Source organism: Bombus vosnesenskii, unplaced genomic scaffold (genome assembly GCF_011952255.1).
Source record: "Bombus vosnesenskii isolate JDL3184/JDL3185 unplaced genomic scaffold, Bvos_JDL3184-5_v1.1 scf7180000013267, whole genome shotgun sequence".
In the NCBI taxonomy this organism is placed as follows: domain Eukaryota; kingdom Metazoa; phylum Arthropoda; class Insecta; order Hymenoptera; family Apidae; genus Bombus; species Bombus vosnesenskii.
In genome coordinates, this window is record NW_022882927.1 from 4,244,790 (window position 1) to 4,260,154 (window position 15,365).

At 38.4% G+C, this 15,365-nt stretch overlaps 1 protein-coding gene across 3 annotated transcripts in view; it reads right to left on the reverse strand.

The window, feature by feature from the left end:
* The window catches only part of LOC117230500 (dopamine receptor 2), an 82,306-nt gene that overhangs the window by 57,564 nt on the left and 9,377 nt on the right, over window positions 1-15,365 (reverse strand). The gene's annotated exons all lie outside the window — the stretch shown is intronic.

Consider the following 15,365-nt stretch of genomic DNA (forward strand, 5'->3'; position numbering starts at 1 on the left):
GTATTCGTCTTGTTGATTCCTGTTGTTCAATTTCTACTCGGTATTTTTTTACCTTGAGTGTACTCGAAGAAAACGATTTACGACGAATCACGGAGGTAGTCGAAAACTTACCACGGAATTTGCTCACGAATATATTACGTGCATAACACGAAATTTTTTAGAAATTTCTTTAGCACTGCAATGAGACACGGCTACCGTGATTATAAAAGTCAAATTTGAAACTGTTTATTAGTTAGAAGATTATTAGTGGAATCACACACTTTGCGAAGATCATCGAGGTATTTGAACAGACAATTATTTACTATATCGATAAGAAACAATATAGTGAGACCATCTTTAACTGAATGATTAAGACTATTATTCATGCTGTATAGTAATTTTCCATTAAAAGTATATAAAAATTATATAAAAGTATAAGTATCTTGCAACTTCTATATGCATTCCAAATTTTATCAATTTCAGTCGTTCAATTTTGTCATTTAATCAGTCCATTAACTATATCAAAAAAGAAGAAATTTGTTTTTAAATAATACGTACTTGTTAAGAGTATCTACAAGGAGGAAAGAAATTCGATGTATTTTATCAAATCATAAATCTGCTATTACAGCAGAGAGAAAAATTATAATCTAATTAATTATGGAAATAGAGGGATGATGCAAACATCAAGATTGAAATACGTTCTCAAAATCTTAACCTACGCAACCATGGTTTTTAGTCCGCCAATTGCTGACTCTACTTAACGTTTCACCGTAAAACTTGACTATATCGCTTGCTTCAAGCATACCAACTTCTTCTACCTGCTTCTCTCGAAATATTTAACGTGTCTTTTAACGTAAAAGCCACGATAGTTGAAAAATATATATAAAAAAAAAAAAAAAAATAGCGGTAGCGAAATAGCGAAATAAAAGAGTCAAAGAGAACCTATCCGATTTCTCATGGCAGAAATTGGTTGTCTTCATGCTCGGTCACGTTTATTCTTTGAATCGTTCCACGTTATTTTTCGTTATTTTTGTGTTAAGTCACGCGTGAGCCAGAGAATACTGGTCAATGAGCGTGACATATGACCATTATTTTAATTGTGTCACACGCCTGAATGAGACACTGTCGAGGAACCTTTGCTTGTCACGTTCTAAACGTTTAAAGCTTTTCGCCTCGCTGATTTAAGGTCTCGATACATCGAATATCGTTACATGCGTGAGCGTAATTCAGGAAAGGAGGAGAAAAGTTCAAGCGACAATTGAAACGTGTGATCTTAGTGAAAATCAATGGGATGACATTTTTTGAGAGAAGCGAGCGAAACGAAGATACTTGAAAATTAAGTTATATATTGAAGTTGTCCTTTCTCAAGTCTTTGGCTCTTTACTTTCTCAACTTCCTGCAAAATTAATGAACCGAGCTTGGGGTAGACTTCCTTGGGGTAGACCTTGCATAAGAAATTACCCGATCATCGATACGCGTATTAACAGCCTGGAACTCCAGGACATTCTCAAAGTGCAGTCGTTTTTGTTCACGGAAATAGAACGGGGTTTTAGGAATTCATGAACTACGAAAATTGGTCGATTTCGGATTACGTATTTGGAATTGCATGTACATTACTATTCATTAGTATTCGGAAGCTTTAATCGATTTGTAGCAACAGTACACGAGTATGACAGTAGAGTATACGAGTTAATGAGAAAGTTACGATGGAAAATAATATCTAGTATCTTCTTTTGGACCGAAGAAATAATAAATTTCATGACTTTAGAACAACCTTTCTTACGTATCTAATTTATATTTTAGACGTTAAATAATCTGGAGATGAAGAACAGTTCGTAACTCATTTCATTCCTGCGCGTGTTAATATCTTATTGTACGTCTGTTGGTCTCTTAAAATCAAGTTTATCAGCTGGTATAAAATAAAATAACAGTGCAGAACTTAATCAACAGATTGCGGATATTTGCGTAAACTAACATTTTCGTTAACATAATTAAAAAGGTGGAATCCAACCAGAGATTTATTTCACTCATTAAATATTATGACACGTACTTTACTTTCGAAACTTAATGTATTTTTGCGTATCATGTACATTTTCGCATCTCCAAATTTTTCATAAACGCATCCTTTCAACGATTACCAATCGTTATTTATCGACGGTACCTCTTGTCATTTTATAATTAAAACAAGATCATCTTAGAAATAAGCAACCGTCCTTACTTATGAACGGGAGTGTACGTGTTGTTTGCGTCATAGTTTAGTCACAAACGTAGTGCGTTCAATCGAAACACGAAGATCTATCTACCGATGGTGCCCGTACCAATTCTGTGAATCTTGATGTTGCATAGAATTCGCGGTATACGTCCTTCGTGGCGCACCACGTTCATCGATAGCATATGAAACGAGTTATCTGACGCCAACATCGTCGTCTATCTAAACGACAGCCTTTTCGCATAATGCGAGCAAGAGATGTCTGCAGAGACTGTAGCACAAATACGACTGGATAACGAGGATAAAATCTGAAATTCGACTAGGAAAGGCCAAAAATATGGCACACAGAGAATCGTATACGTAAAATTCGGAATCGTGCTGACGAACAGCGTTTCTTGCAGAGTATCGACAAAATCCGCTAATTAAAATAGTCATTACCGATTGGTTCTGACATGTGCAAAAATTCGAAACGAGATATTTCCAGCGATATTACTGATGGAGCATCGTAGATGGACTGTGGGAAATATTCTCGCGAAATGGTACGAGTACGGTAAACGATAAACGATAGAACTATCTTCGTTCAACGACAGGGGCAACTTATATTAATTTGAAACTTTTGTTTATTCGTATATATTGGCTCACAAAACTACTCGAAACTACTGTAAGTACTTTCTATTAATTGTATTATCGGTATTATAGGAAACAGTATGAAATTTCATTAGCATTGTAGTGAGACTCGACTATCATAATTACATTACAATAAATCTGAATATATATATATAGAAATTACAAGATATTTAGTACAAGTGTATATTTCGTGATATATTCTGTGAAAATCTCATTGAGAAATTCTGAAAATTGTCAATTACAGCCCAAATTGCACGATCAGTGTTTCGTTGAAACACATTTGCCTTTCCCATTTTTCTCGAAACTCAATTTCGAAGTCCATTGACCCGATAACTAACAATTTTCAATAATTTTTCAGTCGTATACACGTAGCTCATAAAACTATCTTCGACAAGCTATTTTTTTATCTTTTTGTTTCCCGCGTTTTATTCACTAAAAAAAAGGTGGTACTTTGCACGTAAAATGTCACTTTCTCGTTTCAGATAGCTTAATTCTGTCACTTTTTTTTTAAACATAAAAATACCCTCGACATGCATTGACGTATGCAATATTTTTTATTAATATTTCATTCTTTTTTTTAAATCGAGTAGCCAAAATCGGCGAACCAAAATCATATCGATGGTGCAACTATACCTATAAGCGTTGTACTGATCCGTGAGAATCAATTTATTTATTAATTTATGAATTGGACAATTTTTTTGATAATTAAATAGTATGCTTTTTGTGATAAAGAATGAAATCTATTTACTGAGTAGTTGTTCCGGGATAAATTTCTAAAAAATATTCGTATCTTCGCGCGTTCAAAACACGCCTTTAAAAATACATAATCTTTAACACACTAGTAGTTCAAGTCTCATTCGATTTAATAGGTTTGTCATAAAACGTGATCATATGTGGGTGTAAATGCTTCAAATTCAGCTACATATGTATATTAAATCGACCTGCCGAAATTACTTAGAGTTGATTAAAACACGTGTTCAGGACAGCATGAGAAATTGGTGGAAACGTGAATCAATGGCTGACGACCATCTCTAATTGAACGACGTTGCTTGAAACAAGGTATTCTTGCCTCTTTCTCAATAGATCAAAGATAGTGGCGTGGTCAATAGAACGTTTCGCCTCGTCGAGATAAATTGGAACCTGGGAAGAAGATCGCTCGTAATTTGTAGCCAGAGAAGTATTGTTTCCCCGCGAGAGATTCATCCAAAGTATAAAAAAAGTTTACACTTCAAACTTACAATCCTATCGACTCTCCTTTATATCTGTTCTTTCTCTTTTCATCGCTGTTTATTCGTCCATCTGTTTTATACGACAGCTTTTCAGCCTGATAAGTTAGGGGACGCTGAGAACCAACATGTGTAATTGTCGATACGTTACGTTCATCTCGTAAATCGTGTGAATAGATGTTACGAATTCTTGTATCATTATCTTGTAATGAACGTAAACTCGTTAATTGTTTCCTCGTAAGTTTACATCAATCGTTACATTTTATATAAAGATGTGCTAATAATTATTGCACGTCTATATAATTGAGATGGGGAGTTTCTAGAAATTCTCGATCGAGTGAGGGTTGTTAAGTTTCAAAGTTCGAAGTTGGATCTTGCCTTAAGTTCTGTTTAAAAGTACGTCGAGGAAAACTCGAGAACGTCCCAAAAGGATTGGCCGCCTGGTGGCTGTTTCCACTGTATACCTATAGCTTGTATTTGTCTTCCACTTTGCTCGAGGATGAAGTTCCACGAAGAAGGAGATGCATCTATGATGCCTATACCAAAATCATGGAAATAGCGGGAAACGCCGTGCTGGCTATAGAAGCAAAAGGAGAATTGAATTGGAATACGTTCTCGAGAAATTCTCCGGGAAACGAAATCAGTCGGAGTAGGAACGCAATCGTCGCGCTGAGAAAGCGGATTCACGAGAGGGATGAAGTCGAATGCGCGGTCTGCGATGGTCGTTTAATCGATATGGAACCACACCAGTCGAAGAAGCTCGAATAAATTAGGGAAAGAAGCGTTGATCGTCGAAGCGTGAATCGGATAACTGGAATGGTAAAAGGCGCGGTCAAAGGCAGTTCCTCGAAGACGCCACTGCTCTTTCGCAAAAAGTGTCACGAATAATTTGTAACAATTACTGCGGCAACTATGAGTCCAAACGCGTCGTTCCGTTCCAGCTTTCGTGCGCTTTGAGCTGATTTTGGAAAGAAGCCAGCGTGTTCCCCGACGTCTTACTATGAATGTAACTAGCAGCGAGTTGAAATCTACTAAGAAGATCTTCCTTTTTCCTCGGCCAGCGTCTTACTCCGTCTAGTAATGACGGAGAATTAAACAGATAGCACGGCGGGAAGTGTTTCGTATTACATTCGTGCGCGTCGAAAATATCGATTCGGACGATTCTACCGATATTATTTTTGTCCGTCGTGCCGCGCGAAATTGTTAATTCCTAATCCGAAATACGTTTCGACGAGTTAGGAGGACGTTTCGAACACTCGAGCAGAAATACTTCTCGCGGAATTTCGTGCAAGCTAAAATTTTATGCTGCCTCGTGATATTGCAGCGGTACTTTATATAGAACGTCGCTGTCGATCGTACACGATCCTTTCTGAAAGAGATTCGGTCGAAGAAATGTCTGAAGAGTGGCACGTTGTAAATGTACCAGAGTCCAGAGTAATAAAATAGGATGAAAGAAATAGGATCGATGAGAGAGTAACCCATAGAACTTGTCGAGATCTGAGACTTTTGTTCCTTTGTCGGATACCAAAGGCGAGTTTTATAAAAGGAATCGTCTTCGCTCGATGCGAAGCAAAGAGGAATCGATTGGCTCGCGAGATTCTAAGCAAACAATTACACGATCAGGTCGCTAACGAGTTTCTCAAAATATCACCTGTTGCGTTTCGCGGCCTTCCGAAGACAGCGGCTCGCGAAACGAAGAAAAATTTGCCGACCTCGAGATTAGATAAAGCGCGCTAGTAAAAAAAAACCACGTGAAAATTTACGCTGGCGAATTTATCGATAATCGATGTCGCCATAGATGCTACGAGAAACGAGAAAATCCGTGTCGTCTATTTTTATTTCCGGCCCTTTAATTGAATTGCCGCGCCGCGCCCCGTGCATCCAAGCTTATTCCGGAATCGTATCTCACGATCGTATCGTGACGCCTTCGTGAAAACACGGATGAACCACTGCTGTGAACTTTTAATAGGCAACATCTTTTTACGACGATGGTGGTATCTCCGAGTACCTGGAACGGGTCTAATCGTTTCGAAAATTGAACCGTATTTCGCTTCGGACAGCAGATAGAGGTGGAAGTTGATTAAAGCTTGAGATATACAGTGCAATTCATAAGTGCACTGCCGACCACGAGTATTTGGGCACTTGGAAATTATCGCAAGTAAGAGAGAGCCTCGTCAACTCAGTCTGCTACTTTGAAATATCTTCGTAATTTTAAACATATGAACGTATTTCGCAATGAAAGTGAATAATAGGATGAACAAAGACAAATATCTGACGGATAGTAAGTTTTAAGGTAAGCGTATCATACTGTTTATTTTGAATAAAGCTTCGGTATTTCGTGTAAATTAGAAACTTTACATCAGCTTGTATTCTTTCCATTAGTATTTTATGCGTCACCTTTCTTTTTTCTTTGTTATATAGAATATCAAGTTAAACGATACACGATCATATCGTTTTGCTGTCACTTACGTTCGTCCAATTTTGAAGCAAACGCAATAACTGTCTCAAGATTTTTGAGCAAGGATGTCGGTCGTTGTTTCTATCCTTAGAAATGACAACTTTACTGAACAATTCCAGCACAAAATATTGGGTACTCCGTCTAAAAATACAAAATTGTCTTTTAAATCATATTTATACCGCCACTCGCGAAGAAATCGTTTCTACTAGCTGAAATCGTTCTAATTTTCTAACTATATCACGTTTTATCAAAAATGAACAAACACCGCATGCTTCCGAACAACAGCGTGGCTCACGTGTCGATAAGGCCGTATTGAAAATTGGCTTTTACCGCTGGAAAAATTAAAAGGTTCGAAAGGGTGGCTCGTAAACGTAGGTCACACGATGCCCACTCGAAAATACTGTTCGTTTAACCTTTTACAGAGTGAAAACCAGTACGATCAGGCGGAACGCTCACGCGCGACGATATCTTCCACGATTATAAATCTCAATCGCCATTGCCTTCGAGAGATAATGCGGTCCAACCGCGGGGATTCTGGCGCCGCCGCGCCGGTACGAATGTTCATGCCTAACCAAACGTATGATGCAGCCACCCGATCAGATTTCGGGATAATTTTAATTAAAACGTAATTGTCTATGCGGAAGCTTAAACCTGAATGAGCCCAACACAACAGTTATACACGGGCCAGCAACTATTTCCATTTACGAACATATCCCGCAATCCCTGCGGAATATCGGGGTGAACGTGCAAAATCGTAGCCACGTTGTACCGCAATGTGTTTCTTCGATGCAAATATTGTACGACGCCGCTCGACGCTATTGCAACGACGGAAAGAATCGATCGATCGAAACCTGCCGATACGACATTTCCACCTTTGTCATGGCACTGTTGTCCGGATAATCCATATTCATTCGCGCTAACAAGCTGACAGGACGTTGTATATATCTAAAACATTCGCTTCGATAAAGTCTCGGTAGTAGGTAGCAAAGTACGCTCGGTAGAAATAGATAAGTGTAAGAGGTAATATAGATAGCGTAGAAAATGGTAGCTGTCGTTGGAAGAACGTCCCTCATCGATCAACCTCGGCCCTTCCTCCGATCTTGATACCAGTGACAAGTTAAAGAATCGACGGAGAAAAATCTGAACACTTGAGAAAGAACTTTTCAAAAGCGGGTAGTCTAAAAGCATTTGTTTGTATAGATTTTTGTTTATTATAACACGTTACATTGGTATCACGATACACAGGTTATTCGGATACATCAGCCTTACTTTCGGCAACTATAATTGAAATATTCCAAGTAGCACACTAATTAATTAGGTCTAAGTATATTAAATTTCGTATCGCGTAGTAGTGATTTTCCATGTTTGAAAAAATTCATATCTAGAATAAAAATGAGATGCAGAAGCTGATAAAGAAAAAACGCTTCATCGGAAAATAAGGATATGTGCAGATATTCCTTGTATGTTTGTATATTTGGCCACTGTATATGTGGTGAGTGGTGCATTACGCAGATGTAAAGTAGATACAAAATGACAGCTACATGGTTGCATGAACGTGGTTTTAATTAGGTCGTCCTTTAATCAGAAACTTGTGTAATCAAAAAAATTAAAAATTAATAGATACAAATCGATATTAGTTAATTTTAGTCCTTGTAAATGTATTTTCATTTATTAGAATATTTACAGAGAAATGAGGTAAACCCCATGAATCATTATGAAGTAATTAAATATACCCTTAAACAATTATTATTATTTGGCTTGTAATCTTCGCTTGAAAACTTCATTGTCGTAGTAAAATATATAATATTCGCTGCTTTAATTAATTTCGATAGTAGCATTGGATTTTCAATTATACGTGCTATATTTCTTCTGCTATAATCTATCATGTTTCATAAGTGGTTATTTTATCGAATCCTGTTAACGATTCCATAACGAATCGTTATCTTGTACGAATGTAATCGAATACAACATTCCACCCGATTAATTATTTCACTAACAATATTCACCATCGTTTCTTATTGCCATACTTACTAAACTGTTATCGTTTACAATAAATTTCCACAAATTAGTAGTTTCCATTATCGTCGTATCCATTGCAATCGACCAATTATCCTTCTGTCAAATTAACGAAATCGAATTGCTCCTTTGCCACAATTCTACCAATTTTTTGCTTCTTATAATATTCCGCACGGGTCGAAACGGAACGAACAAAAAGTGATCCGAGAAGTGACCCGAATCGGCGGCCACATCTGTTTCGTGCCCTGTGGGCGAATGAAATCTCGATGGAGGGGATTGAAAAGAATCGGGTTAACAACCAGACACACAATATCGTAGTTGCTTTTCTTCCCCGACGTGTACAAGTTGTTGACGTATGTGTTATTTACGGTCGGTCCTTTAGCGCGCAGCTAGCTGGCTATTTGCAGACGATCGTCGTTTAGTAGTGATTATCGTTGGCATCTACCCTTGGACGCTCGATATCGTTGCTGCAAGCGACGAAGAAGGCTTTCGTTGAACTTGATCCTTACGGATGAACGAGATTCATCGTGATCGATACGCGGCAAATGGTCAGAAAAACTCGATACCTTAGCGCGACTAGCATTTTTCCACGCGTCGAAAAATTTCTCTTTCGTCCATCGTGCTAGAGGACGCTTCCTAACAGGAAATACGATTTGTTTGCATCGAATGTCCTCGGATAAGAGTCATTAATCTTCTAAGAATATCCAGTATTTGCGATCTCGCAGTATCTTGCTCGCATGATCTTTACCATTTCCTTACTTTTTTTCTGCTTCTCCCCTCGCACTCTGTGTTTTATACTTGGCACAAGGTTGAGGATGTTTTACTTAAAATAGAGGTAAAAAGATAATAGAATGTTACTTTAGAAATATTTTCGTTTTATTTTCATTGTAGAAATAACGTAGTGAATGTTATAACTTTGTTAGTATTTTAGTTAACTCTTTGGAATAAAAAAGCAAATAATTTGGATTTTAATATTCATTTGAATTTTAAATATCCTCTTTTGCATACATTCGCGCCGTGAACAATATGGACGCGAATTATTTTACAACATTTACTCCGAATTGCTCTAATTCCAATTAACCTTGAATAATGTGTCTGAGCTTACGTGTATGACACACTGCGAAGAAATCGGTATTTCTGGCACGCGCTAGTACGATAGAATCAGAAATTATTCGAGATATCATTTTGGTAAACATTTATGCAAATACAAAATACCAAACAAAGTAAAAAATTCATTTACCTGATAACTAAACGACATAATGGAATAATTTTTACAAAATTCACTTGCTTGTTCAAGTAAAATAACGCGTAACCGTCACAAGATAATATCTAATCAAATAATATCGTACATTATTCAAATAATCATTTCTCAAATATTTTATTCGGATAATACCCAAACATGACATTTAAATATACCTTACGATACCATTTTCTTCTGATATCCAATAAAATTTATTTCAAACATAGATTTCGTATGTTTTACTTCCTCTCTGTAGAAAGTTTGAGCAGTAAATTTACTCGTAGGTATAAAACTATATATTTCTCGTAATCCACGGCCGAATTTTTACGTCGAGAATCCTATTCGATCCATTCGCGACCATAGTGAAAACTATATTCGCGGAAATCGCCTAACTCCACTGATCTCCATGAAAATTACGAGCTTGGAACTGAGGATAATTGAAAGATCCTGCTGGAATTACTCGCTCCGTAGTCAATCCCGTTTTTGATCTACTGTTTCGGCTTAGTCCTCCGCCGTGTAACTCGCGTATTTCCTTTTCTGCTTTCGGCCAAACCCGACCATAAATCCTTCCTGGGCCAAACAAGAAGCTCTAGTCCGCGATTTTGTCGCGTATGCGAACGATATACGAGCCCCGATAAATCCTTTTAGCCGTGTGCTCCAACCTATTATCGGCGCGTCGAAGAAATCCACGTTGGTATCTCGAGGATTCTCCTATCGCTTTAGCCGACGCCATTGAAGCGTCACGCCGTCAGCCAAATTATATAAATCATGGTCTTTTAGATACTGTTATTGTCTGTCAGTATTTATTACTTCAAACAATTAAGTTGTGTGATAAATAGAACGCGGATTTTTATGCATTTCACGGAGATTTGAGAATGCAAAAATTCACAGAATGTATAAGCACATATAACAATAATAATAAACTAGTTCTTAGTTGTCTTGGTATACAGTACATACACTAATTTTATAGCGAAACTTTATAGGCTTTTTTATTGGGATAAAAGTGTCTTTTATGTGAATGTTTTATGAATGTTTCTTAGACTCGTAAATAATTTTTTTGACAAATTTTTTACTATACAAATACATTTTTTCTGGTCGTGTACGCTACGATTCTAAAATGCGATTTTTGACTTGTAGATATCGGATGCTCGGACACCGTTTCGTCTTTGTCTTCAATTAGACTTTAATCTACTATAGCTTATCCTTCGTCCGTTTGCGATTGGCAATGAGCATCCTGGAAGGCGTAGCTCGCCGTACGTCGCGAGTTAAAACTTTGGTTTACGACCGGCTCGCCCTCACCAAGTTACCAACACTCCAGCCATCCCTTTTCGTTTCCTACGAGAAGGTAACGAACGGTCAGCGTTCAGCGATTGAAGCGTTTTCGTTTGTCTCGAAAAATCCATGCCCTTCGATCCCTTAAACTTACATGAAAGGTAAGTTGAACCAATACGGTGGCGATGAAGTCTATCGACTACGAAGAAATATTGCGACTAAGTCTCGGACTTAAAGCTCGGTTCGCTTCACGACGCAAGCCTCTTAGGCGAATCTTTAGAGTCCGCTCGGAGAGAGCAAACTTTGAAACCTGTAGTCTAATATCAATAAAAAGATGGGAAGCTGCCCAACTCGAGGGCATATCGGCACGATTTCTAGATCATAAAGTCAATGCAGACTCGCTCGGACATTATCCACGGAAAAAAAAATCTCTGACAAGAACTCCCCGTAATCGTTGTGGACATCCTCGAGAGATTGATAATCCGCTTATTGTAGCCGATGGGGGAGGCGACGCTTTTTACTAACGGTGGCCTCCTGCCGGGGTGAACAACACATAGGATTACGCGTCGGAAATGGCGCAATCTCAGCGGTAAAAACAAGGGTGACACGGGTCATCGTAAAAATATATTAGAACAGCGATTATCCATATTAATGGGAGAATAACTTAGTCTGGCAAATTGATAATGACGTTGGTGATGGGATGTTAGTGGCGGGATCGAGTTCAATATGCACTTATAAATCTGAATCGAATCCTAATGAACAAGCTTCATTTCGTAGGGTTGGGATATTACTCGTAACGTGTAATGGTTCGTTCGTTGCATCTAATTGAGAAATATTCGACGATCTTCACAAATTGTTTTTGAACCTAAGAATGAGGATCGACGGATTATCGAAGGGGAAACAATTTATACGTAATTGGAGTTCATATAATAGAAGTTCAATATCTGCTGCTTCCTATTATTTTTTCGTTTAGAGGTGCTCGCATCCAAATAAGCGAATTCGACTCGCAAAAGCTCAATCAATCGAACAAGAACTAAAATTTCATTTCGATAAGTGGAGTTCGGGTAAATGGAGTTCGACTTGCAAGTTTCGGAAATCTACTTACAAGTACTTCGACGTTGGAATGAATCGAAACTCTTACGAGTATGTACGCGTAATCGAGTCATAAGAACGATAAAGGCACCTTGTTTTATTTTATTTTATCGTTTACATTTACAACTATTTAGAAACAATGTTTGACGTAGGATATTTTATATTTACAAGATCACAATAGCAGTTGATAACCAAGAAGAATGACCTTAAGGGAGTGAAGAATTTCTGTTAAGATGCTCATAACGTCTCGAATCTATTCGACCAACATATTCCATTCTACTTGAGAGTATTTTTTTCAGTTTTCAAAATACTCATAAAAGCGACAGATTCGAAACACTTAGATCTTAGTACTGCTTCGTTTTATCGAAATACTCACAGAGTATTCTAATCCTAGTTCTAATTTAGCAGCTACGTGCCACGTACTTGAGCTCATCGTTAAATGACGCGTCTGATGGATTATTTGCTCGACGGACAAACGAAAGCCGGGGCCCTAAGATAAATCGGAACGCTACGTCTGACCAGTGCCGGCCTATTTCTACTGTGAGTACTTGGCGTACCGCTGTTCGGTTCAGTTGAATAACTCATGGGCCATTAGCGGTTAGAGATGAAAAATTGTATCAGAGATGCTCCCGTGGAATTGGTAGTAATGGCAAACACATGGACGAGCTGGTATATACGCGTGTCGCAATGCAGCAACCATCAGTAATTACAGAATGTATTATTTAACAATGTAGATTTATTACGCGATCGATTCACTCTTGATTAAAAGCGTTTTGTTTATACTTTTAGCCATTTATTTTTAACATTTTGTGTTTAGTATTTAAAATAGCGTGATATAAAATAGCATGGAAAATACGTGTACGGAGAAAAACCCGAGACATTGGTTTGTCGACGATCTTGCAGCACGTCGGGGCTGCGAGGCCAAGATCTCGGTGACCGAGGTAAACAGGTCTCCATTAGAGATGTAAGATCGCACGCACACCAATTGCTGGCGTTAACCATGAAGCGTGTACGCAATTACTTACACGTTAGAAGCCGCGCTTTTTATAAACGACCTTTCTTCCCCTCGCTCGGCGCACAGAGGTCGTGTGGAAGCCGTGGCCGACGTTGGAAAAAATATTCGCCCAGGTAATGAAGTAGGTGTACGCTCGTCACGCAAGTCGCGTACCTTCGCGCCAGCAAACCGTGCCAAAGTATCGGTTTATGAGAAGATTTATCGAGGCTTTTCTCACCACTCGCTGGTAACCTAACGAATTTACACATTTTTTTCTCGAATTCATCAAGCATCCCTAGCTCTTGCTACACTTGTTTACACGTTTGTAAGCTATCGTGCGGATTTCACCACGCGTAGGATTAAAATAATCGATTCTAGATCTTTAACCCTTCAACGCCCTTAAGTCGTTATTTAAAAGTGTTCTATTTTGTTATTTTAAAATCCACGATGCTGATATTAAACTGACCTGTAACTTATTTGCCATTTCAACGTATGTTCCATGCTATTATTGGATTTTATTAAACGAAAAAGCTAAATGCAGTCAGTTTTTATAGTTGATCGATAGAAGTAATTAATGTCGTAGTGAACCGACAAGAGCATAAACCTGTAAAACATAATCGGACGTTGCATTTCAGGGTAAAAAAGAAAAAAAGAGAAAAAAGAAAAGACACATGATGACGACATGGAATATTCGTTTTAGAGAGAATACTCGTTTAATTTAAACGTCTACTCGTCAGAATTGAAGCGGAAGAACGCTATTGAAAGAAGTTAGTTAAATTACATATCAATCAGATTTTGGTAGAGTTATGAGCGATAATGTAGTATTCTTCCAACTAAATAAGTCGATCCAACTATAAATTATACGACACGCGTCGACAATTGTGATTCGCCATTGTAGTAACCGAAATGCGTTCGAAATTAAGGAAAATCATCGAAAGAAATGCTTTTCTAAACACATTGACATCAAAGGCGCCATGTTTCTATCTAAATTTCTGGACAAATATTTGAAAAGGGATCTCGATCCATGTATCGTCCTTTAGGAACGATAAAACGTACGTATCGGCGACGCGTAGTCGTAGGGAGAAGAAAAAAGAAAAGGGAAAGTGTTCGGAAAATGTTGGCGTAGAGACCTAATTCCTATTCTGGCTGCGTGTCAACCAGAGAGATCTTATCGGAATTCTCCCATAGGATACGGATAAAAGCGGGAAAAAATACAAGCGAGGAGAAAGTGAGATACCGAGTCAGAAATTCGACTGCATTTGCATGCAAAAGTTTCTCGTGAGCTGTCAGGCGCTGTCATACGATGATATATATTTCCTTCCCTGTGTGTGTCATTCCGGATAAATTAGAAAAGGGTTGCTTCGTTTCTATCGTGTTACACGTTACGCGTTATTAATATGTTAATCGCGTGTAACACGTTTCAGGAAAAAATAGCAGCAGCCAGATGACCAGAAAATAAAAAAGAAAACAAGGTGTAGGAAGAATCAGTGGGTGGATGTCTACGAGAAGTTCCGAATGTGTTTTATATGATCTCGAACAATTTCTAGGGTAAAACGTGCGATAAAACTGGACGTATACGTGCTTTTATCTGGATCGCAACGAGAAGGGGTTGAACTCAATGCATTTATTCATCGCGGCGAGATCGATACGCAAAATGGTTAAACGTGTGTTATCGATGCGTATGGGACACTATAAAACAGGCGCGGGGTCAGTGCCGCTTGTTTACCCTTAACCGTGCGTATAGCCAAGGAATTTATTGCGACGTTTATGTCTCCCCTCGTACATCAGATTTTAACTGCGTTTTCTTAGAAGCCTCAAGGGTTTCTGTCTGCCCCGTGTTTATCGGCTTATCTAGACATGTTTGCTCCCTCGCCATATTCCATAAAACGTGCTTTTTGTTTTTCTCTTCTCTTTAATATTTCCCCGTACGATCACCTCTTCTCTAGCCGATTCTATGTTGTAACGTTGAACCATCGATCGCTATCCGTTGAACAAATACGATTAATGGTCGATGCTGTTCTTGGCACGGCCAGATCGTTAATCTCAGATAGAATAGAGAGGCCAAAGCCCGCGATCTCGTGCCGTCGAAAGACTTCCATGGGCGATTATGATGGCGTTGGAAACTGGTAAAGTTATTGCTTTCCCTCCACCGTTTCTTGAAAACGACGTTCGTCGACCATTCGTCGATCGTTTCTAAGTCTAGCGTAACCGATATCTCGAAGAGAAATAGCGAGAAAAGACACTGGGATCGT